At 45.6% G+C, this 26,401-nt stretch overlaps 1 long non-coding RNA gene across 1 annotated transcript in view; it reads left to right on the top strand.

Moving 5' to 3' along the window:
* LOC129044386 (uncharacterized) overlaps nucleotides 1–26,401 on the top strand; it is a 126,649-nt gene that overhangs the window by 60,840 nt on the left and 39,408 nt on the right. The window contains exon 5 of the long non-coding RNA XR_008504664.2: nucleotides 7,462–8,307. This is a non-coding gene — a long non-coding RNA (uncharacterized LOC129044386). The remainder of the gene's footprint in view (nucleotides 1–7,461; nucleotides 8,308–26,401) is intronic.

Below are 26,401 nucleotides of genomic sequence, written 5' to 3'. Positions count from 1 at the left end.
AGTCTCCAGCATTTGTTGCATCAAGGCCCTGCAGAGCTGTATAAGCTTCAGCCCTGCTGTGTTCTACTAGACTCCAGGGCTTGCCTCTGTTATCTCCAACAGATAACATCATGCCAGAGCACATAACGTCAGCACTCGCCCCATTTAACCTTAAGTCAACACTACAGGGTTTGCTTCCTTTTACCAAGTACCAGCAAACATAGAAAAATAATCAGTTTCCTGGTTCCAGTCTGATCTGCTGCAAAGAACAAAGAAGGGCCCGCCTTACCTTATCCACTGGATAAAGGGAACGGGGAGCCAAAAAACGATGTAGGAGATGGTGCCAGGCCAGGGTTGAGGAAGCAGGACAGAACCCAGGAATTTGCTTTCTCCCTGGACCTACTGCTTTCTACAGAGGGTCAGAGAGTTCGGCCAGAAACCTCCTCCAAGACCAGGGTTATGTGTGTGCCTCCTTAATTAGAAAAACAGGCCAGACACAGCAGCTCACACCTGTAAGTCCAGTACTTTGGGAGGCCAAGGTAGGAGGATCACTGGAGGCCAGAAATTCAAGACCTGCTTGGGCAACATAGTGAGACCTTAGAATTACAAAAAAAAAAAAAAAAAGCCAGTCTATTAGTTCATTTTCACGCTGCTGATAAAGACATACCTGAGACTGAGCAATTTACAAAAGAAAGAGGTTTAATTGGACTTACAGTTCCACGTGGCTGGGGAAGCCTCACAATCATGGCAGAAGGCAAGGAGAAGCAAGTCACATCTTACATGGATGACAGCAAGCAAAGAGAGAACTTCTGAAGCAAAACTCCCCCTTATAACAACCATCAGATTTCGTGAGACTTACTGTCATGAGAACAGCACGGGAAAGACCTGCCCCTATTCTGTCCGGAATTGGTCGGTTCTTGGTCTCACTGACTTCAAGAATGAAGCCGCGGACCCTCGCAGTGAGTGTTACAGCTCTTAAGGTGGCACGTCTGGAGTTTGTTCCTTCTGATGTTCAGATGTGTTCCGAGTTTCTTCCTTCTGGTGGGTTCATAGTCTCACTGGCTTAGGAGTGAAGCTGCAGACCTTCGCGGTGAGTGTTACAGCTCTTAAGGCAGCACGTCTGGAGTTGTTCGTTCCTCTCAGTGGGCTCGTGGTCTCGCTGGCATCAGGAGTGAAGCTGCAGACCTTCGTGGTGAGCATTACAGCTCATAAAAGCAGTGTGGACCCAAAAAGTGAGCAGTAGCAAGATTTATTGCAAAGAGCGAAAGAACAAAGCTTCCACAGTGTGGAAGGGGACCCCCAGCGGGTTGCCACTGCTGGCTCGGGCAGCCTGCTTTTATTCTCTTATCTGGCCCCACCCACATCCTGCTGATTGGTAGAACCGAGTGGTCTGTTTTGACAGGGTGCTGATTGGTGCGTTTACAATCCCTGAGCTAGACACAAAGGTTCTCCACGTCCCCACCAGATTAGCTAGATACAGAGTGTCCACACAGAGGTTCTCCAAGGCCCCACCAGAGCAGCTAGATACAGAGTGTCCATTGGTGCATTCCCAAACCCTGAGCTAGACACAGGGTGCTGATTGGTGTGTTTACAAACCTTGAGCTAGATACAGAGTGCCAATTGGTGTATTTACAATCCCTGAGCTAGACATAAAGGTTCGCCACCTCCCCACCAGACAGGAGCCCAGCTGGCTTCACCCAGTGGATCCCGCACTGTGGCTGCAGATGGAGCTGCCTGCCAGTCCGGCGCCGTGCGCCCACACTCCTCAGCCCTTGGGTGGTTGATGGGACTGGGCGCTGTGGAGCAGGGGGTGGTGCTCGTGGAGGAGGCTCAGGCGGCATAGGAGCCCACGGAGGGGGTGGGAGGCTCAGGCATGGCGGGCTGCAGGTCCCGAGCCCTGCCCCACGGGAAGGGCTAAGGCCCTGCAAGAAATCCAGCGCAGCGCCGGTGGGCTGGCACTGCTGGGGGACCCAGTACACTCTCCGCAGCCCCTGGCCCGGGTGCTAAGCCCCTCATTGCCCGGGGCGGGCAGGGTCGGCCGGCTGCTCCGAGTGCAGGGCCCGCCAAGCCCACACGCACCCGGAACTCCAGCTGGCCCGCAAGCGCCCCGCGCAGCCCGGGTTCCCGCTCGCGCTTCTCCCTCCACACCTCCCTGCAAGCTGAGGGAGCGGGCTCCGGCCTTGGCCAGCCCAGAAAAGGGCTCCCACAGTGCAGCGGTGGGCTGAAGGGCTCCTCAAGTGCTGCCAAAGTGGGAGCCCAAGCAGAGGAGGCGCCGAGAGCGAGCGAGGGCTGTGAGGACTGCCAGCACGCTGTCACCTCTCACTATGACTCAATTACCTCCCAATGGGTCCCTCCCACAACACGTAGGAATTCAAGATGAGATTTGGGTGGGGACACAGCCAAACCATATCACCAGGTGTGGTGGCATGCTCCTGTAGTCCCAGCTACTCAGGAGGCTAAGGTTGGAGGATTGCTTGAGCCCAAGAGTTTGAGGCTGCAGGGAGCCGTGATCGTGTCACTGCACTCCAGCCTGGGTAACAGAGCGAGATCTCGTCTTAAAAAAGAAAGAAAAAAAAGACAACCCCAACAGCTCTGAAGGACACAAACTTCACACACACACACACACACACACACACACACACACACACACTTCATGAATTTCACCCCTTATATCTGGAGGGTTAACTTCATGGCAAACATAGGGGTTACGAAAATAACGCACCATAGTATTTCCCCCCGCAGTTTTTCATTAACAACATGAGCCTTCCTAGGTCTGAGTACTTTGGTGTCTGTCCTTAATAATTAATATCTGGGCATTAAAAATTTCAGCTCTTTGTACCTAGCATGTGTAAGCGTCAACCAGAACCTACTAACAAATGTGAACATACAACATTTGAACATAAAGTAATATCTCTGGCCTTCAAAGGTGACAAAGCTCAGAGTAGCATTTCTCATCCTAAGCTTCCAGCTGTTGGCCTGAGCATATTCACAAAGGTGAAGCCTTGTACTGCACCATCCACATTCTCTCCCATGTCTCTGTAGGCCAGGAGCATGCTTAAGCAAGTTGGCTGATGATCTGAAGAGTTACATAGAGTCAAGGATAAACATATTTTGGACTTTTTAAAACCCAGCATAAAAATAGCAGTAAAAATATTTCACAATAAAAATAATCATTTCTGAAGCCCTTTATTAGTTTGCCCCCTTTCTTAACTGGAAGACTTTTAAGTGACTTACAGCATTTAGGTCCAATGTCATGTTTGCTATGTTTATATAGTAACCAAAAACTCTGGATAAATATTTATGTAGTTACAAAACTTTTAACGGGCCCCAAACTTGGAATAATCCAAAAGAAACACAACGCTCCATTTTGGGCAGTTGTAAATCCCCTGTTGTCAACATAACTCGGACATTGGAAAGGAAGGAGTAAGCCTGAATGGCTCCCATATGTTTGCCATGAGCAGGCTTCAAGGGATGGGGGTGGAGGGGAGAATGGAGGAAGGGGCTGCCATGGCTGGCCTGCGTCGAGTGCCCTGACAGTCTGGTAATGTGCAGAGCATTGTTTTGCGCTTGTCAGCTGTTGCCCAGGGATGCCTGTGTGATAAATGAATAATGGGCTCCACAGGGCTCCCCTTACACTAAAAAATTCAGCACTTATGGTTCTGGCCAGTTTTCTATCCCATCCTGTCTTTTGGTCATTCTGGAAGGTACATTTGTTCCCTGGGCCATAAAAGAGAATATTATAGCTTTTAGGGAAAATTGAGGCCAACAATTCAGAGCATCAGTCTTTAGGGACATGACATAAACAAATCATATTTGAAACCTGGATGCAAGATCATCTAGAAAAGTACCCAGGATCAATGGGGTGGGAGAGTGGAAATAAAGGAAAATAATTTAACAAAGGTTGCTCCCTTGAATACATAAAGACCCAAACTTACTTATTTTATTTTATTTATTTTTTGAGACAGAGTCTCACTGTTGCCCAGGTTGGAGTGCAGTGGCATGATAATGATAGTTTCAAATTCCTGAGCTCAAGAGATCTTCCTGCCTCAGCTTCTAGAATAGCTGGAACTACAAGTGCATGCCACCAGGCTTAGCTAATTATAAAAAAAATTTTTTTTTAGAGGCAGAGTCCCAATAGGTGCTTGGGCTGCTCTTGAAGTCCTGAGCTCAAGTGATCCTCCCATCTTGGCCTCCCAAAGCACCAGGATTACAACCCTGAACCACTGCACCTGTCTGGCTCAAACTTGCTTATTTTTAACTGGTAATCATTTCAGAAATTTTATGAGAGAGAGAGAGAGAAAGCAAAGGATGCTCCTAGGCCTGTACATACAACAAGTTGGCCGTGGAGTCATAGTAATTTGGGGCCAGTCCTCTACAAAATAGTAATAATAACTGTATCTACCTCATGAGGTTGTTGTGAGACATATCTACAGCAATACAGAAGTTGCTTAGCACAATGTCAGGCACAGAGTAAGTGGTAATCAATGCTAGCTAGTATTATTCTTCCTCAACTCTTCAGACACTGATTCACTACCCTCACTGCAGGGAAAGAGTTAAAACTAGACGTATTTAGCTGGAACGACTAGAAAAATTGAGCAGAAAATCTTTCCAAAAAGTTTTGACTTGGAGAAAGGAGGTTTATGGTTCTGTTCCCTGAAAGCTATGGCCTAGCGGGGGGACAGTCTCTGCCCAGCAGGAGAGAAACCCTACCGTCACTGAGGCTAAGTTAGCAGAAGGCTGGTCTCTTAAGAATGGAGGCTGGGAGGGCCTTTTGGTCTTTGGATAGTTCAAAGCATTTCTCAAAGCTTTGCTAGTGGGGCAAGAAATACCCAATAAAACCTGAAATAGCCCCTGCCAGGGCTGATGGCCAACAGCTGTGGGAATGGCAGCTGCTGTGACCCACGTCACTGCACCTGACCCAGGCATGGGGATCCCTGACAAGTGGTCATGAGAGTCTCACATTTTTAATCTGTCTGGAAGCCAATGGGAGGTGTAAGGAAGCCAGATTCTGATCCCAAACAGTGGCATCCAATCAATTTGCATAGATTTCTCATCATGATCCCTTCTTCCTTACCATGGAGTTGGAGAGAAAGGGAGAATTCCCATACTTTGGCAATATGAAAGGACTATTCTGTAATTCTATTCTCAGGACAGTTTTCCTTCCTTTTAAAAATTCAGGTTGGCTGGGCTTGGTGGCTCATGCCTGTAATCCTAGCACTTTGGGAGGCCAAGGTAGGCGGATCACGAGGTCAGGAGATCAAGACAGGTCTGTGAAACCCCGTCTCTACTAAAAAATACAAAAAATTAGCCGGGCGTGGTGGTGGGTACCTGTAGTCCCAGCTACTTGGGAGGCTGAGGCAGGAGAATGGCATGAACTCGGGAGGCGGAGCTTGCATTGAGCCGAGATTGCACCACTGCACTCCAGCCTGGGTGACACAGAGAGACTCCATCTCAAAAAAAAAAAAAAATCCGCCTGTAATCCCATCACTCTGGGAGGCCAAGGTGGGTGGATCATGAGATCAGGAGTTCAAGACCAGCCTGGTCAAGATGGTGAAACCCCGTCTCTACTAAAAATACAAAAAAATTAGCCGGGCTTGGTGGTGGGTGCCTGTAATCCCAGTTGAGGCAGAGAATTGCTTGAACCCAGGAGGCAGAGCTTGCAGTGAGCCGAGATCACACCACTGCACTCCAGCCTGGGTGAAAAAGCGAGACTCCATCTCAAAAAAAAAAAAATTTCAGATAAATTTCTCATCAGAATAGAATTCTATACCTGGGGCCCTTTGAATACTGTTTTGAATGTTGAACATCGTTTGAGGTGAAATAATGATGCTAACTCACATTTATTAAGCATTTACAATATGTCTTGCACCCCCTGCAGGCACTTTATATCTATTTAATTTAATCTTATAACGCTTATCTCTAATACCAACGTTACATACTAGTGAGTGCCAGAGGTGGAATCCAACTCACCTTTTTCTTTTCTTTTTTTTTTTTTTTGCAGTGGTGTCTCACTCTGCCACCCAGGCTGGAGTGTAGTGGCACAAGTTTGGTTCACTGCAAAGTTTGCCTCTTGGGTTCAAATGACTCTCTTGCCTCAGCCTCCCGAGTAGCTGGGATTACAAGTGTGTGCCACCAGGCCCAGCTAATTTTTGTATTTTTAGTAGAGACGAGGTATCACCATGTTGGCCAGGCTGGTCTTGAACTACTGACCTCAAGGGATCCGCTGGCCTCAGCCTCTCAAAATTCTGAGATTACAGGTGTGAGACACTGTGCCTGGCCTAACTCACCTTTTTCTTTATAGAAAGCTGCCTTGTTTTTGAAGGAAGTCTTGAAACATTTTTTTTCTTCTTAAAAGTATTTTATAAAGTCTTTTGATTATAAAAATAATGTATGTTTATAACAGAAATTTTGGAAAATGCAAAATGTGTAAAGAAGTAGTGATTCTACTACTCCACATATAACTGCTGTTAATATTTTAAATTTTCCTAAGGTATTTTTCTGCACATATATTGATAATATTTCTTTTTTCTCCAAATTGTGATCTTAAAACTTTTAGACTTTCCAAAGAGTTTTTAAACTTCTTTGAAATACCAGGAAGCCCATCTAACCCAGTGAAGCAAGTACGGACTTTTGAAGTTCAAACATAGTTTGGAAAATTGACCACACGGTTTCCAAGAGGAAACTAGAATTGGCAAAATGCCCTTTTCCACCCTGATAGGGGCTTTAAATCCCTAACCATTTGTTTTGCTGGCAGCAGGACCACTTTTTAGTGGCAACCAATGACTATTAGTGCCAATAAAAGTTCTTAAACCCCTTACAGCATTAATCATGCTCCAGATGTTACAAAAGTTGAGGGACCGAAAATGTACATACATTAAAATCTTCAGCTGCTGCCTCAAGGTCATGGGGATTTCAGCTTCATTCTCTTAATTCAGAGTTAAGCCAGACCCCATCGGTGAGATTTCAGCCTCATTATAAACCACAGAGGCTTCATTTCGCATATATTTCAGCATTTTCTATTTTCCTTTGGCCACTCTCATAGTGTATGTGTTCCTTTAAAACATCTCCTCTTTGATGAATAGTCCTTCCTGGGGCCCTTTTGTAGGCATGAGAGATTATACTCTGTTTTGATTCTATCTTTGCCCCTGAGATACCAACCAGTAGCATTCTTCCCACTTTGTCTGATCAAATGGAATTATTTTTAGAAGAAGCTGCTGTGTTTGAAAGACAGCTTATAATCTTAGAAAAGCCCTTTACATTGCAGACATATGGGCTTCTTGACAGTGTGTGTTAGAATTGCAATGTTTTCTCTGCCCAGAGGACTACCTTTGAATTCACCCTTTCTGCTTGTGTGTGTCTGTAAAGATAAATGAATTGCTTTGGCACTGAATATAGTAACTGTAGCGTGCATCATTTCTGACAACTACTTCCTGAACTTCTTCCCTGAATTTTGTACCAACTGTTCTCATTGGTTCTCCGCAGAGCTCGTGGCACAGAGGAAAACGGACATCAGGTAGCGGTAGCAGGCTGGCGACTGTGGCTTTTACACATTGTTTCACACAACCCCGTCCAGGAGTTTTACACACTCACTAAACAAACAGAAGGCACCATCCAATTCACTGGAGCCCCGTTGGATAAATACGGAAAGAATGTGGGAGCTATGTCATGAACCACAATGGTTTTGTGTTCTGTGTAATTTGAAGACGAGATTCCTTTGCTGTGTGTCACCTCCCATATTACCACTGTCGCCCAACATTTCATAACCATCAACTCTTTGCCAGTGCCCACATGCAAAGATGGGTTTGTATTAAAAAATAAATGAGAACAGCACATTCTGATGTGGTGTAGTATTTCAGCATTTTCCACGAAGCCTCGTCGCCGGCCTTCCCCTTTTAGGAAACAAAGGACCCGTGACAGAGCCTACTTATCCCGTTACAGCTCCTGGTGAGAAGGGCAAAGCGATGTCAGAAATAATAGAAAAGGCTTTTTCCTTTGAAATATCTAAACGTTCAAAGATGGGAACAGCCGCAGGGGGGAGAATACTGTGCTGTGCAAGTTGATCTGATTTTGTGGACCATCCATTTCCAATTGGGAAGCTCACTTACTTTCAACTTGAAGCATCAGAAAACCAGACATACAGCAGCTTCAGCCTATAGGGGTTTTTCTCATGTAACAAGAAGAACAGAAGTGGACAGAGGCCGAGTTCTCAAGGACTCAGTTTCTTTCTGTCCCATCAACCTTACCATGTTGGATTGTCATCTTTGTGCTTGTTGCCTCATGGTGGCAAGATAGCTGCAGCACCTCTGGGACTCACGACTGATTTTTAAGGTAGGAAGAAGGCGACAGGACTGTACTAGCCAGACGGCTTCCTTTCATCTGGAAAGCAAAAGGTTTCCCTGAATCCTCAGCAGATTTCTGCTGTCTTCCCATTGGCCAGAACTGTGTCACATGGTCACATTTTAAAATAGGTTTAAAAATGAGTTTTTCCTGGAAATATTGCTGGCTTGAACTAAATTGTGGTTCTGTTAGTGCAAAAGAAGAGGAGTGGGTGGAGTTTGGTCACATACCTCACACAGCCGCTCTTCTTAAGATGCTACTTAGAGGATGGTAGGGACTGAGAGGAGGAGGCAGAAAGAGCATAGTGACCTCTTTGGAGATGTAAGTGACTGTCTACATCATGTGTTTGTAGAGCCATGGGAATCACAAATAACTCTTGGGATAGATTAGCAGCCCCAAACCTTTTGTTCGCATGCGAAAATCTCTGTAATGAATTGTTAGTTCCCTGTTACAATTATTATGAAAATCTGCTGTGTTTAAATTATTGGGAAAGTAAAAGTATGATTTTTAAAAGGTAAATCTGACCATTTTGCCCATCCCTGGCTTAAAATCCTTCAGGAGATTTCCATAGCTCTTGAGATAAAATGCACCATCCTTGGCATGGGCTCTAGAGACCTGCAGGACACTATTTCAGCAGCCTCCTGTGTGTCTCTCTGCTCCAGGGCTCTCTCTCTCTGTCCCTCCTTTTCCCTAGAACCCTCTTTCCCCATTTGGGGCCCTGTAGCCCCTGCTTATTCTTCAGCTCAAAGATGAAGGGTTCCTTAGAGAAGCATTCCCTTACCCATCAGCCTAGCTTTGGGCACTCCAATAGGAGCGCTGAGTATTCCAATCGTCTCCTTAGCATTAATTTTTAATTTTTATTTATTTTATTTTATTTTTGAGATGGAATTTCACTTTTGTTGCCCAGGCTAGAGTGCAGTGGCACGATCTCAGCTCACTGCAACCTCCGCCTCCCGGGTTCAAGCAATTCTCTGCCTCAGCCTCCTGAGTAGCTGGGATTACAGGTGCCCGCCACCATGCCCGGCTAATTTTTTTGTATTTTTAGTAGAGATGGGGTTTCACCATGTTGGCCAGCCTGGTCTTGAACTCCTGACGTCAGGTGATCCACCTGCCTTGGCTTCCCAAAGTGCTGGGATTACAGGCATGAGCCACCATGCCCAGTGTTATTTATTTTTATAATTAATTATAAAAATTAATTAATTTTCAGTAAATTGTTTCAATTCTCTTTCCCTGCTAGAATGTTAACTTTATGAAGGCCCCGTTGTTCTTTTTTCCTACTTGATTTGTAGCACCTAGTTGGGTGCCTGCTATGTAGTAAGCACTTAAAAAACGTGTATTGAATGAATGAAATGAAATTTTAAAAGTATGAAGCTGCTTTGTTGATACCACATGTTGGTGCCCATCAAAATACTGTCCTCGAACTGGTGTTGGCCTGCAAACTCTTCACTATTCATCTGCAACAAGATAAGTCAGAAATTGAGAGGATTTAGAAACTCTTATAACAATTATCAAATTGTATGCAATGATTAGGAGATTTTTTCTTTTTTGAGACAGGGTCCTGCTCTGTCACCCAGGCTGGGGTGCAGTGGCACGATCAAAGCTCACTGCAATCTTGAACTCCTGGGCTCAAGTGATCCTCTTGCCTCATCCTTCTGAATAGCAGCTGGGACTATAGGTGTGAGCCACCACACCCAGCTAATTCTTTTTTTTTTTTTTTTAAGAGATGGGGGTCTCATGTTGCCCAGGCTGGTCTTGAACTCCTGGGCTCAAGGGATTCTCCCACCTCAGCCTCCCAAAATGCTGGATTTACAAGTGTAAGCCATTGTGCCTAGCCAGATTTTTTTTTTTGTTTGTTTTGTTTTGTTTTGTTTAGATGGAGTTTTGCCCTTGTCGCCCAGGCTGGAGTGCAATAGCACAATCTCATTTCACTGCAACCGCTGCCACCCGGGTTCAAGCAATTCTCCTGCCTCAGCCTCCCGAGTAGCTGGGATTACAGGTGTCCGCCACCACGCCCAGCTATTTTTTTGTATTTTTAATAGAGACGGGGTTTCACCATGTTGGCCAGGCTGGTCTTGGACTCCTGACCTCAGGTGATTTACCCACCTCAACCTCTCAAAGTGCTGGGATTACAGGCATGAACCACCACGCCCGACCCCCAGAAATTTTTAAAAATAAAATCAAATTGGCTGGGCGTGGTAGCTTGCCCCTGTAATCCCAGCACTTTGGGAGGCCAAGGCGGGCAGATCACGAGGTCAGGAGATTGAGACCATCCTGGCTAACAAGGTGAAACCCTGTCTCTACTAAAAATACAAAAAATTAGCCAGGCGTGGTGGCGGGCACCTGTAGTCCCAGCTACTTGGGAGGCTGAGGCAGGAGAATGGCGGGAACCCGGGAGGCAGAGCTTGCAGTGAGCCGAGATCACGCCACTGCACTCCAGCCTGGGTGACAGAGCGAGACTCCGTCTCAAAAAAGAAAAAAAATCAAATTAGTCCTTCGCACAGTTTGAGAAACACTGCTATGGGTTAGATACTGCAAACTATCATTACACTAATAAAATGTGAACATTTTTGAAGCTTCAGGAGCTCAGAAGCCACTGTCAGCAGCATGGGAAGCTGGCAGGTCAACAACAACCTCCTGCAAGAGGGAAACCATATAGCCCCCACACCCCCCACTTCCTGAGTGGAATCCTAACTCCTTAACTTCCCAGCAAGTTATTTAACCCAGCTGCCTCAGTTTCCTCATGTGTAAATGGGGATTACAAAAGAACTTTCTTCACAGTGTTATTTTGAAAGATTACGTGGGGGCAACTATATGCAAAGCGTTTAGTGCAGAATCTGTCTCCAGTATACACTAGCTAAGCGTCTGCTATTATTATTACTTGCAAACCATTTTGCAAAAAATAAAAGAAGATTTAAAAAAAAAACAGTTTTGATTAAAATAACACCTCAAATATAACAGCACACTGAACAGAGATGGTATCAAGCCTACACTGAGAGCAAAGTGCTTGCTGGGAGGGTATGCAGTTGTGTGTGTCTGAGGCCTGGCTCTGACCTCATATCAAGGAAAATATTTGCACGGCAGAGCTGTTATATTCATGTGTGATTCTTTTTTCTTTTCTTTTCTTTTTTTTTTTTTTTTGAGACAGAGTCTTGCTCTGTCGCCCAGGCTGGAGTGCAGTGGCGCGATCTCTGCTCACTGAAAGCTCCGCCTCCCGGGTTCCCGCCATTCTCCTGCCTCAGCCTCCCAAGTAGCTGGGACTACAGGCGCCCGCCACCATACCTGGCTAATTTTTTGTGTTTTTTCAGTAGAGACGGGGTTTTACCGTGTTAGCCAGGATGGTCTCGATCTCCTGACCTCATGATCCGCCTGCCTTGGCCTCCCAAAGTGCTGGGATTACAGATGTGAGCCGCCACACCCGGCCTCTTTTTTTTTTGGGGGGGGGATGGAGTTTCGCTCTTGTTGCCCAGGCTGGAGTGCAATGGTGTGACCTTGGCTGACTGCAACCTCCGCCTCCTGGGTTCAAGTGAGTCTCCTGTCTTAGCCTCTGGAGTAGCTGGGATTACAGGCACACAGCACCATGCCCGGCTAATTTTTTGTATTTTCAGTAGAGACAGGGTTTCACCTTGTTGGCCAGACTGGTTTCGAACTCCTGACCTCAGGTGATCCACTCTCCTCAGCCTCCCAAAGTGCTGGGATTACAGGCATAAGCCACTGAGCCCAGCTTCATGCATAATTCTTATAGGGGAAAACTTGCAAACTGAACAGAGAGAGAGAGGGATGACTCTTTTTTTGTTTTTTCATTACTATTATATTTTTTTCTAACTCAGGAAATGGCTGAAATTCTATCATTAAGACTGCAGGCTGGGTGCAGTGGCTCACGCCATCCCAGCACTTTTGGGAGGCCGAGGCGGGAGGATCACCTGAGGTCAGGAGTTGGAAACCAGCTTGGCCAACATGGTAGTCTCTACTAAAAATACAAAATTAGCTGGGCATGGTGGCATGTGCCTGTAACCCCAGCTACTCGGGAGGCTGAGGCAGGAGAATCGCTTGAACCCGGGAGGTGGAGGTTGCAGTGAGCCAGGATCACCCCACTACACTCCAGCCTGGGCAACAAGAGTGAAACTCCATCTCAAAAAAAAAAAACATAAAAAACAAAAAACAAAAAACTGCATCTTCTTAGTTGAAGTCTTTAATGTAAAATGCAAGTACAACTTAAATAGGTTACATTTTTAGTCCTTCTCAGTCATTTATACTTTAATATGAAGAAAACCTCTGAAGGCATCTTAGATGGTAGAGGCCTTGCTCCTGTCTTACTGTAACCTGGCACTTGCTCCCCAACTCCACCCCAACTCCGCAAAATCCCGCCCATCATAGAGTTTAGCTTAGCTCGTACCTTAAGCTTCAAGATTTCTTTGCCTGTTCCAGCCTGGCTGTTCTCTCTCTTCCCTGGTAGGAAGCACAGTCTGTGCCACATAACTTGGCACTTATATTCTGCCATCCACTGTTCAGTAGAGTTCCATGCGTGTATCTTAGTCACACCTCTGAGTTCAGAGGCCACTTTTTGATAACTTTTCCTTCCCCACCACCGGGCTGCACACAGAACAGGTGCTCAATAAACCCTTGTTGGACGATGGGGAAGGTGAGGCAGAAACCTAGGGCATATGTGTCAGTAGAGAGTAGGGGCAAGCCTCGAACATGAGCTGGACTAAGTCATTTGTGACCTTAAAGAAAGCGTGTTCGGCTGGGAGCGGTAGCTAACGCCTGTAATCCCAGCACTTTGGGAGGCCGAGGCGGGCAGATCACGAGGTCAGGAGATTGAGACCATCCTGGCTAACACGGTGAAACCCCATCTCTACTAAAAATACAAAAAATTAGCCAGGCATGGTGGCGGGCGCCTGTAGTCCCAGCTACTTGGGAGGCTGAGGCAGGAGAATGGTGTGAACCCAGGAGGCAGAGGTTGCAGTGAGCCGAGATCATGCCACTGCACTCCAGCCTGGGCAACAGAGCGAGGTTCCATCTCAACAACAACAACAAAAAAAAAAAAAAAAAAAAAAAAAGAGAGAGAGAAAGTGTGTTCAATATAGACGGGAAGGAGAGGGGGCCAGGAGGAAAGAGCGAGAGGGTGAAAACAATGATGGAGGCAGAAAGTATAGTGGAAGATCCCTTTTGAAATAATTTGTTGGCCAGGTGCAGTGGCTCACACCTGTAATCCCAGCACTTGGGGAGGCCAGGGTGGGCGGATCACTCAAACCCAGGAATCCGAGACCAGCCTGGGCAACATAGTGAAACCCTGTCTCTGCAAAAAATACAAAAATTATCCAGGCATGCTGGCACATGCCTGTGGTCCCAGCTACTTGGGAAGCTGAGGCAGGAGGATCACTTGGGCCCAGCAGGTAGGGATTGCAGTGAGCTTTGATCACATTGCTGCACTCTGGCCTGGGTGACAGGAGTGAGAACCTGTATCAAAAAAAAAAAAAAAAGAAAAAGAAAAGAAAAACTCACAATGTTTTCAAGATAGAAGAGACTTCATTCAGCTTGTATATCTGTAGAAAGGAAGGAGACCACAGAGAGGATGCTGTGAAATGGGAAGAGAAGGGGACAATGGGTGCATGATGGTTCCTAAGAGGCATAACACCAAGGATTCTCATAGAAGGGCTAACCTTGGCTGGAAGGAGGCACCCCTCCTCTTCTGACGTAGAAAGGGAGGCAAGGTGGGTAAGTGATGATACACTGATGCTGAGGGGTGGAGAAGAAATGAATGAGGGAGGGAGCTGGTAGACTTGACCTCAGAAGAGACAGAACCCACGTTCCTCTCTTCCAAAGGAAGGTCACCCCACCTCTTCTCTCCTCCACCCCTGGGCTCAGAGTTTGAGGCTTGGCAGTGGAAAGAATGTGTGGGTCAGTGATGAGCTTTCAGAAAAGAGGTGCTTAAAAAGCTTACGCAGTAACCTCCAAGGACCAGGTTTCTACTGGCTACATGGATATGTAGAAGAACCATTCATTCACCCAGCAATCACGTGTCCTCCATTTATGTACCCAGCATTCACGTGTCCTCCATTTATTCACCCAACAATCACCTGTCCTCCATTCAGTCACCCAACAATCACGTGTCCTCCATTCATTCACCCAGCAATCACGTGTCCTCCATTCATTCACCCAGCAATCACGTGTCCTCCATTTATTCACCCAACAATCACGTGTCCTCCATTTATTCACCCAACAATCACGTGTCCTCCATTTATTCACCCAACAATCACGTGTCCTCCATTCATTCACCCAACAATCACGTGTCCTCCATTTATTCACCCAGCAATCACGTGTCCTCCATTCATTCACCCAGCAATCACGTGTCCTCCATTTATTCACCCAGCAATCACGTGTCCTCCATTTATTTACCCAGCAATCACGTGTCCTCCATTCATTCACCCAGCAATCACATGTCCAGCACCTACCTCGAGCCAGGTGCTACTTAGAGCCTTGTTCAGCAGTGAACAAAAGAGGCTGAGTCCCTTCATCAAGGAGTTCATAGACTAGATGAGAAGACAGGCAAACAGGCAATTGGGGCACAGTGTGGGGAATGCTACAGTAGGGTAAATAAGGGGAGCTGTTGGGGGGATGGCCCCAGTGGTAATAAAAACTTAAGGCTGCAAAGATTAATCTATTTAGAGTGAGTGGCAGAATCAAAGGCCCAAAGACAAGAAGGAGCCTGGCTTTTTGGAAAGTAAAAGTGGAGCTGTGTGGCTGGAGCAAAGGGTAGGTGGCAAAGAAGAGAAAAGACCTGAGGTCGGAGAGGTACGCAAGGGCTGATCACAGGGAGCAGAGCCTGCCCCTCCAGTCCCACCCAACCTGCCTAGAGTCTGCGTTTTATCCTGCAGAAGGGAGGGAGTTGGAAACAAGAAGGCCAGTTACAAGAGAGTAGTGACTGTGTAAGTGAAAAGAAACAAATGGAGTTGAGAGATTTATAGGCGGGATAATGGGCAGGCCTTGTTAATTGATGGGATAAAGAAGAAGTAAAAGGAGACTCTCAAGTTTCTAGCGTGGGCAACTGGGTCAAGGGAGATGCTGTTCACTGAAATAGGAAACAGGAGGAAGGACTAGTTTATGGGGGAAGATGAAGAGCTTATTTTGAGCATGTGGATGTTGAGGGGCCTGTGGGGAATGTAAATGGGGAATGGCAGCAGACAGCTGGATTTATGTGTCTGGAGCCTGGAAGAGAGGTCTGGACTGGCGGCACTGGATGATTGATCTCCAGCTTTGGATGATAATGGAAGCCTCAGAATCATTGGGATGAACCAGAGGAGAGGAAAGAGCAAGAAAAGAACAAAACGAGGGCTAGACCAGCAGAGAATACAGCCACTTAGGGATGAGCAGAAGCCGAAGAACTCACAAAGGGAGAGGAGCCCACACAGGACACTGGGAGGAGGGGCTGGGAAAGTAGGAGTTAAAAGAGTTAAAGAGCCGGACGTCCTGAAGTCAAGGGATGAAAAGCACATTAAAGGGGGAACAATAAGCAACTTGGGAAGCTACTGAGAGGTCAAGGAAGAAAAGACTCAAGGCAGTCACTGGATCAAGCCACAGAGAGGTTTTAGTAACCTTGCTAAGACTGACTCCGAGGAGTGCTGGGTGGATGCAGAAAGGAAGGGAGGAAAACAGTATCACAGAGACAGCGAATGCGAGCTACTCTCCAAAGATTGCAGTTGAGAAAGAATGACAGATGGAGGGGCAGGTGAGGTCAAGGAAAGTTCTTAATTACGTTGTCATTTTTAAAGATTGAAGTAAATTGTATTTGTTTATATGGTGATGGGTAGGAGGCTATAGAAGAAAGGCTGAAGGAACAGGGTGAGTGAATAACTGATAAGAGTGGAGTTTCTGAAAAGGCAAGATACCATGGAAGGCATTGGCCTTGGACAGAAATGATAAGAATAGTAACAGCAATATTAATAATTAAAGAAAGTTTCTTGTGCAAGGCACCATGTACCTTTTCCATTATCTGTGTTTGTTTGTTTGTTTGAGACAAGGTCTTGCTCAGTTCCCCAGGCTGGAGTGCAGTGGTGCAATCATGGCTCACTGCAGCCTCGATCTAGACTCTGCCTCAAAAAAAAAAAAAAGTGGGGGACAATCTTTAACTGAGGCCCTCACAATTGCTCCATGTCACAGAGCTAATAAATGATGCAGCTGGGGCTCGTTCCATCCTTTACAGAGAAGTAAAGGGGAAGATGGACTCAGGTGCAGTAATGTTGCAGGTTTGGTGACTGTGGGCATTGTCCTCTGATTACCTCTATCTCCTGTGAAGTAGGAGGTGGGGGGGGTGGTGGAGGGGTCAATGGGAGGGAGAGGTTACCCAATCACCTGTAGTGAATGCTGTGACAGATGAGCAGCTGTGAGGGCCACATCTCCAGTAGCTCCGGCAGCCAGCGGGCAGAAGAAGGAGTCGGTGACACAGGACTGGGACTGGTTCTCACTTGTCTCTCCCTGTTCTTAACCTTCCAAACCTGAGGGAGGACCTGCCTTAGAGGTGTACTAGCTGGAGTGCCAATTTAGTTCCAGAAAGGAAGTGGAATCTCTGGTTACCTGCCAATGTTAATACATGTCAGAACAATAGTCCTGCTTGGGTCCTGGAAAATTGTGGTGCAACACCCATGTCATTATCATCCTTATAATTTTTCATAGGCTTTGTAGCAACTTTGTAATTTGTGCTGAATTTCATTGACATACCAAATCTCAACAGCACAATACTTTTTAGTTCTGAAATGTTTCATTCATTCCATCTTTCATTTATTCATTCCACAAATATTTATTGAGAGTCAGGCAGTGGTGGCCAATACATCCAAGGTTCCTGTCCTCACAAACCAGGAAAACATACCTATTTTAACTAGACTAGATGTGCGTCCCATGAGGTCATGGGCTTTGATTATTTTATTCACCACTTCATTCTGAGTGCCTGAAACAGTGCCTGGCATGTAAGGGATGCTCAATAAATGTTTGCAGAGGTGCATTTATCATGAAACTAAACAGAGTTTAAGCTTCATAGCCCCTCAATTGCACGCCCTCTTTCGTGGCTCTGGGAGGGGACTACTGTGTGCTCTCATGGTAATCTGTTTTTATAAAAATTTCAAAGGTAAGATACTTTAACTAGTTCTCTGTCTCTACCCTAACTTCCCCTCTACCACTTTCCGCTGATGTCAATGACACTGGAGAGGCCATGGGCATTCTGGATATCCAGCTAAGAGGAAGTTGCATTGGGACTACATTTAGTATGGGATGTTGGGGACATATTTATGGGATGTGGGAGACGTATGTGGTATGCTGTCACTTAGGTAGATATGAAGTTATTGCTAGCTTTATCAGTATAGGGATGACGTCCAGGAATACTCCTTTACTCACTGTAAAGACCCACCTGGCATGTCATAAAGGTACAGAGTCAGATGTGATGTCACAAAATAAGCCTGTCCTGGGCTCCTGGCACTAGAAGTTTGGGGGTGGTAGAGAAACAAGAGCTTTTTTAAAAGAAAGCCTCCAAAATTGTCCAAGCTTCAGGCCCCTCAAAATGTGACTCTGCCTTTGACTGGATATGGATAAACCTAAATCAGCTCATACTTTATTTTCTCTCACATTTACAGACTACAGAGCCTAAGTCAAAGCTTGTTCTTGGACCTAGGAAATATGTCAAATCCTTCCAGTGAATGGTATGTCTTCCTAAATGACGTACTTGTGAGAACAGCTGGACCTACCTGTCTAAAGGACAGCTAGCTTCCAGCCCGATTTTCAGAGCTGATACATCAAAATCTAATTCCTTTTACAGAATAGCCAAATAAATATTTTCACTGGCAAATTCTTCACACCAAATGCTGTACAAGCAAAATCATTATACCTTAGATAATGACTGTATTATATTCGTAGATTTCTAGTGGTGTTCATTTACTCACTCACTCACTTGATAAATACACGAAGTCCTTACTACAAGTCAGGTATTGGGGGTAATACATTAACTAAGACACAGTCCCCTTCTTCAAAGAGTCTAGTGGGGGAGTGAGACATTTAAACAGGCGATGACAATCCATGATTCACACTAAGATTGGGGTTGATGATGAGCACAGCATTTTCGAAGCACTTGGGTGGAGCTCCCACCTTGGCAAGGCAAGTCAGGGAATGCTTCTTGGAAAAGCTGAGTCAACCTCTTGGCAGGGATGCTGGAGCACTGGGTGGGAGGGTGAACCGGATCAAAGGTTCCCAAATCTGGCTGATCATCAGAATCACCTGGGGGAGCTTTGAGAGTCCCAGGCCTGCCCCCAACCTCCTGACTCAGAATTTCAGTGGGGTGAATTTCAGGAATCTGTCTCTTAAAAAATAAAAGCATGCCTGGTGGGTTTTTGATCCACCAAATTTGGTGAAGCAGGTGACTTGTGATTTTGGGGAGAGGGCCCAGGGCAGGAAGGGGTAGATAAAAAAGCCCACAGGAGGCTGCAGAACGCCCTATGGAAGAGGCAGAGTAAGGAGGGGCTAAGGCACAGGTAGGCAGAGGAGACTCCAGGCAAGGGGAACAAGAACCTTCTACATGGGCTGTTTGAAGGAGCTCAGGCCCTTTTAGAACAGTCACTCAGCATGACTGGCCGCTCACAGGGCCGCTGGCTAACTCAGGTTCTGAAAATCATTTAGCAACCTGATAGAGACCACAGAGGTGGCTGTGTTTCATGTTGGGGAAAGGGGCAGGAATGCCTGCACTGTGGGGCAGGAAGGAAAAGGCTCAGACTGCCCCTGTGACCCTGCAGGGACTTTGGTCCCCTGAAAGCTTTGCACTAGTCCAACTTCCAATGCTCTGGTTTAAGAAACCTCCGTGTGTCATTTGCTTCTTTTCTTTTTATTTTTTGAGATGGTCTTGCTCTGTTGCCCAGGCTGTAGAGCAGTGGTGTGATCACAGCTCACTGCAGCCTTGACCTCCCAGGCTCAAGCTATCCTCCCACCTCAGCCTCCCGAGTAGCTGGGACCACAAGCATGCACCACCACACATTTTTGTATTTTTTGTAGATATGGGTTTTTACCATGTTGACCGGGCTGGTCTCAAATTCCTGGGCTCAAGCAATCTTCCTGCCTTGGCCTCCCAAAGTGCTGGGATTATCGGTGCGAGCCATCACACCCAGCCTTTTTTCTTTTTTTTGTCTATATATATATATTATATATATAGACAAAAAATACTTTAAGTTCTGGGATACATGTGCAGAACATGCAGGTTTGTTACATAGGTATACATGTGCCATGGTGGTTTGCTGCACCTGTCCAACCGTCATCTAGGTTTTAAGCCCCACACACATTAGATATTTGTCCTGATGCTATCCCTCCCCTTGCCCCCTACCCTTTTTCTTTTCCTTTCTCTTTTTTATTTTTTAGAGATGGTGTCTCACTATGTTGCCCAGGCTGGTCTCCAACTTCTGGGCTCAAGCAATCCTCCTGCCTCAGCTTCAGAAGTAGCTGGGATTGCAGGCATAGGCCAGCACATCTGGCCCCTTTTCTTTTTCTAATAACGGCTTTACTTAGATGTACTTTACATGCCATAAAATTCACCCTTTTAAAGCGTACAATTAAGTGGTTTTTAGTATATTCACAGAATTGTGCAACCATCACCACTATTTAATTTTAGAACATTTCATCACTCCAAAAAGAAACCGGCACCTATCAAGTCACTTCTCATTTCCCTACCCCGTCCCCATCCCCTAGCAACCAACAATCTACTTTCTATCTCTATAAATTTGACTATTCTGGATACTTCCTGTAAATAGAATAATACAATATATAGTCTGCCTGGTGTCTGGCTTCTTTTTTTTTTCTTCCTGAGACAGAGTCTTGCTCTGTCGCCCAGGCTGGACTGCAGTGGTGCGATCTCAGCTCACTGCAACCTCCGCCCCCCGGGTTCACGCCATTCTCCTGCCTCAGCCTCCCGAGTAGCTGGGACTACAGGTGCCCACCACCATGCCCGGCTAATTTTTTTGTATTTTTAGTAGAGATGGGGTTTCACCATGTTAGCCAGGATGGTCTTGATCTCCTGACCTCGTGATCCGCCCACCTCGGCCTCCCAAAGTGCTGGGATTACAGGCGTGAGCCACCGCGCCTGGCCATTTGGCTTCTTTTACTTATTAGCATGTTTTCGAAGTTCAACCATGTTGTATGTATCAGTACTTCATTCCTTTTGGTGGCTCAATAATCCTCCATTGTATGGATTTGGTTTATTCATCCATCAGTTGATGGACATTTTCGTTGCTTCTACGTTTTGGCTGTTAGGAATAACACTGCTATGAACATTTGTGTACAAATTTCTACATCAACATAGGTTTTTAATTCCCTTGGATATATATGTAGGAGTGAAATTTCTGGGTCATATGGTAATTTTATTTAACTTTTTGACGAACTACCAAGTTGTGTTCCAAAGCAGTTGCCCTGTTGTATGTTCCCACCAGCAATGTAAGAGGGTTCTGATTTCTCTATATCCTCCCCAACACTTTTTTTTCTTTTGAGACAGAGCCCTGCTCTATCCCCCAGGCTGGAATGCAGTGGTGAAATCTCGGCTTACTGCAACCTCCACATTCCTGGTTCAAGCCATTCTCCTGGCTCAGCCTTCCGAGTAACTGGGACTATAGGCGTGCGCTACCACACCCGGCTGGTTTTTGTAGTAGAGACAGGGTTTCACCATGTTGGCCAGGCTGATCTCGAACTCCTGACCTCAGGTGACTGGCTCGCCTCATCCTCCCAAAGTACTGGGATTACAGGTGTGAGCCACTGCGCCTGGCCCCAACACTTGTTTTTATTCCTTTTTTTTTTTTTTTTTTTTGAGACGGAGTCTTGCTCTGTCACCCAGGCTGGAGTGCAGTGGTGCAATCTTGGCTCACTGCAACCTCTGCCTCCCAGGTTCAAGCAATTCTCCTGCCTCTGCCTCCCGAGTAGCTGGGACTACAGACGCGTGCCACCACGCCCGGCTAATTTTTTGTATTTTTAGTAGCGACAGGGTTTCACCATGTTAGTCAGGATTGTCTCAATCTCCTGACCTCATGATCTGCCCACATCGGCCTCCCAAAGTGCTGAGATTACGGGTGTGAGCCGCCGCGCCTGGCCCTCCTTGTTTTTTTTTTTTTTGTAGCTGTTCTAGTGGGTTTAAAGGGGTACCTTATTGTGGTTTTGATTTGCATTTTTTTTCTTTATTTCTTTTCTTTCTTTCTTTTATCTTAGAGTCAGGGTCTTGCTCTGTCACCCAAGCTAGAATGCAGTGGCACCATTACAGCTCATTACAACTTCAAACTCCTGGGCTCAAGCAATCCTCCTGCCTCAGCCTGCATTTTTCATATGACAAATGATGTTGAGCATCTTTTCATGTGCTTATCAGCCATTTGTATATTATAGAAATGGCTATTTAGATCCCTTTTAAAATTGGGTTGTCTTTTTACTACCAAGTTGTAAGAGTTCTTACAAGAGCTATGTCTATATTCCAGATATAAGTCCTTTATCAGATATATGATTTGCAAATCTTCTCTCCCAGTTTGTAGGCTGTCTTTTCACTTTCTTTATGATGTCCTTTGAAGCATAAAAGTTTTAAATTTTGATGGAAATTCAATGTATCATTTTTTTCCTTAGTTACTTGTGCTTATGGTGTCATATTTTGAAAACCATTGCATAATCCAAAGTCATGAAGATTGATTCCTATGTTTTTTTCTAGGAGTTTTGTCATTTCACTCTTACATTTAGGTCTACAATCCTTTTTTTTTTTTCTTTTTTTGAGACAGAGTCTTTCTCTGTCGCCCAGGCTGGAATGCAGTGGCGGCACGATCTCGGCTCACTGAAATCTCCGCCTCCCGGGTTCAAGCAATTCCCCAGCCTCAGCCTCCCGAGTAGCTGGCACTACAGGCGTGCACCACCACACCTGGCTAATTTTTTTTTCTTTTTTCTTTTAGTAGAGACGGGGTTTCACCATGTTGGCCAGGATGGTCTCGACCTCCTGACCTCGTGATCTGTCCTCCTTGACCTCCCAAAGTGCTGGGATTACAGGCCTGAGCCACTGTGCCCAGCATTTTTTTTTTTTTTTTTTTTTTTGAGATGGAGTTTTGCTCTGTTGCCCAGGCTGGAGTGTTGTGGCACAATCTCGGCTCACTGCAACCTCTGCCTCCCGAGTTCAAGAGATTTTCCTGTCTTAGCCTCCTGAGTAGCTGGGATTACAGGTGTGCACCACTACGCCCGGCTAATTTTTGTATTTTTAGTAGAGACGGGGTTTTGCCATGTTGGCCAGGCTGGTTTCAAACTCCTGACCTCAGGTGATCTGCCCGCTTCAGCCTCCCAAATTTCTGGGATTACAGGTGTGAACAACTGTACCGGCCTACAATCCACTTTGAATTAATATTTTTTTTTTTGAGAGATAGAGAAGGTCTCTCTCTGGCACCCCAGCTGGAATGAGGTGGCATGAATATGGCTCACTGCAGTCTCAGCCTCCTGGGCTCAAGTGATCCTCCTGCCCCAGCCTCCCCAGTAGCAGGGCCCACAGATTGTACCACCATGCCAGGCTAATTAAAAAATATATATTTTTTTGTAGACATAGGGTTTTGCTGTGTTGCTCAGGCTGGTCTCGAACTCCTAGGATCTTCCTGCCTCGGCCTCCCAAAGTGCTGGGATTACAGGTATAAGCCACCACACCCAGCCTTAAATTAATTTTTATATGATATGATATGATATGATATGATATGATATGATATGATGTAGGGGGTTCAATTTCATTGTTTTGCATGAGGAAATCCAGTTACCCCCACACTATTTGTTGAAAAGATTATTTTTCCTCATTGAATTGTCTTGCCACTCTTGTTGAAAATCAGTTAACCATATTTGACAGTGTATTTCTGGACTCTCAATTATATGCCATTAATCTCTATCCTTATTACAGTACCCTGCTGTCTTGACTATTGTAGCTTTGCAGTAAGTTTTGAAATCGGGAGGTGTGAGTCCTCCAACTTTGTTCTTCTTTTCCAAGATTGTTTTGGCTATTCTGAGTCCCTTATATATTCATATAAATTTTAGGATCAGTTTGTCAATTTCTGCAAAAAAGTACAAAAGGGTAGCTAAAATTTTGATAGGGATATTGTTGAAATCATTTATTATTGAAGTAGTTGCATGAGGCCACTAACAGGTCAGAGTGGGAAACAACTATTTATTATCTATTTGACAGGAAAACTGAGACACAAACAGTGAATTTTAAAACTTCCTCAGCCTGATGGTGCTGCTTTCAACAGTAGAACAGGTATCTCCCAAATCCCATGATGCCAATTTCCTTCTGTCCTTATTAGAAGCAAGTATTTCCTGAGTGTTTGCTCTGTGCCAGGCACAGTTCCAGGCCCTCAACAATGTAGAGGTCAAGCTTGAGAAAGAACCATATAAAACTTGCTGTCAGGCCGAGTGTGGTGGCTCACGCCTGTAATCCCAGCACTTTGGGAGGCCGAGGTGGGTGGATCACTTGAGGTCAGGAGTTCGAGACCAGCCTGGCCAACAGGGTGAAACCCCGGCTCTACTAAAAATACAACAATTAGCCAGGCTTGATGGCGGATGCCTGTAATCTCAGCTACTCGGGAGGCTGAGGCAGGAGAATCATTTGAATCCGAGAGGCAGAGGTTGCAGTGAGCCGGGATCGTGCCACTGCACTCCAGCTTGGACGACAAAGCAAGACTCTGTCTCAAAAAAACAAAAAACAAAAAAACTTGCTGTCAAATCAATTGCTCTTTCTAAGAGAGGTGATGTCCATCAGGAATTTTCATTCTCTCTGCTATCCAATGTATACCAACCAAATTTTCTTTTAACTTAACAATTTACTATTTTTCCTTTCCTGATTATCTATCACAGAAAATTTAAAAGATACAAAAATTCCAAAGAACAAAATGAAGATTACCTATAATCCCATAAATCAGAGACAGTCGTTATTAACATATTGGTCTAAGACTTTAAACTCTATAATAATAATAGATAACATAGTGGTGAGTGTGTGTCTGGCCTGTTTAAATATTTTACATTCATCAATTCAGTTTAATCCTCACGAAAAACCAACAAGTTAGGTATTTATTTATTTATTTGTTCACTTATTCAGAACATGTTTTTCAGTCCCTATTATGTGTTCGGTCCTTAGCTATGTGCTTAGCATGCATTAGTAAATCAAATGAATAAAAATCTCTGTCTTCTTTGATTTTACATTCTAGCAGGGGAAATTGCTACTAAACAGTATGATAAATAGGTTAATTATATACTACGTTAGAAGATGTTAAGTGCCGTAGACAGGGATGGGGGTGGAAAGGAGGTGGTATGGGTTGCCTCATTGAGTAGTAAATAGGATAGTCAGGTCTATTTGTCTGTTTACCGTGATCATAGTGGATGCTCTGGTTCTGTCTAGGTGCCTTTCAGGACTGGAGACTGTTTCCCCAGTTGCTGATGGTGTGGTCAGCCCTCAGTTGTCAGTCCTCTTTGGGAATTGCATTGGATAAAAAAGTCACCTCACCCAAAATCACTCCAACTCCTGGGACCCACATCCAATGATTGGCCAATATGGGGACCCAAAGGCCTGGTCCCCCTTCCCCAACTTGAGACTACTCTGAAGGATCACCCAGCTTCAGAGCTTCCCATGGCTGAGACTTTTAGACTTCATTGTGGTCCAACCAACCTCTTCCCATACACAGTCCTGACTCCTTCACTTCCCTCCCAGCACTTCTTCTGTGTTAATATCAAACTTCTGTGCTAATAACAAACTTCTTCTGTGCTAATATCTCTCGGTGTCTCCTTCCCTGGGAACTCAACCCAAGATTGTTTATACCAGCAGTGATCCAAGAAAGAGAAGTCAACATGAGATTTTGGAATTGGATCACCTACCATCCAGCTGGCAGTGCAGGCCCCATCAGTGGCAGTAGAAGAAGTACATATAGTCCCTAGCACAAGATAGCAGTGAAATTGTTAAAACTTTTGCCAGTGGTAAACTAGAATGGTATTCCCATGGAAGGAAATGCACCAGAGGGTGTGACCTAACAGGTGGTTGAGAAATATGGGGGGAATTATCACAAGGACAATGCAATTAGGTGGCTTTCGCTAAGGATAATTAACACTTTGAAAAAAATAATGAAATGTTGAAAAGGATTCATCAGCAATTGAAAACTGAGTGGAGCTCATAGGGATACTCTCATCCCCTGCACCTGGAGGAAAGGGAAAGCTGAGGACCAGGTACATGGTGTAATCCTAATAGTAGCAGAGTGCAGGCCGGGTGCAGTGGCTCATGCCTATAATCCCAGCACTCTGGGAGGCCGAGGCGGGTAGATCACGAGGTCAGGAGTTCAAGACCAGCCTGGCCAAGATGACGAAACATCATCTCTACTAAAAATACAAACGGCTGGGCACGGTGGCTCACGCCTGTAATCCCAGCACTCTGTGAGGCTGAGGCAGGCAGGTCACCTGAGGTCAGGAGATTGAGACCAGCCTGACCAGTATGGTAAAACCCTGTCTCTACTAAAAACACAAAAAAATTAGCTGGGCATCATGGCACAGGCCTGCAGTCCCAACTACTCGGGAAGCTGAGACAGGATAATTGCTTGACCTGGAACGTGGAGGTTGCAGTGAGCTGAGATTGTACCACTGCACTCCAGCTTCGGTGACCGACTGAGACTTCGTCTCAAAAATAAATAAATAATACAAAAATACACACACAAAAAAAAAACAAACAAAAATTAGCTGGGCGCAGTGGCAGGTGCCTGTAATCCCAGCTACTCGGGAGGCTGAGGCAGGAAAATCACTTGAACCCGGGCGGCAGAGGTTGCAGTGAGCCGAGATTGCACCATTGCACTGCAGCCTGGGCGATAGACTGAGAGTCCGTCTCAAACAAACAAACAAACAAAGAGTAGCAGAGTGCCAAAAAAAGTTCAAGGACAGGTTCCTGGTTGGGAAAGAATGGGACTCTGATACATGAGATGTGAATATCTGAGTGGATGTACCCAAAGATTTTGAATTCCCAGATTGCTCTGAGCCTGCAGAAGTGGCCCACCTTTCTCTAAGGGCTGGCACTCCCGGTTTGCTAAAAGATGATGCAGAGGAC

This window comes from Pongo pygmaeus, chromosome 1 (assembly GCF_028885625.2).
Source record: "Pongo pygmaeus isolate AG05252 chromosome 1, NHGRI_mPonPyg2-v2.0_pri, whole genome shotgun sequence".
Classification (NCBI taxonomy): domain Eukaryota; kingdom Metazoa; phylum Chordata; class Mammalia; order Primates; family Hominidae; genus Pongo; species Pongo pygmaeus.
The sequence above is the reverse complement of the archived record's forward strand: the minus strand, read 5'-3'. Positions and strand labels throughout refer to the sequence as shown.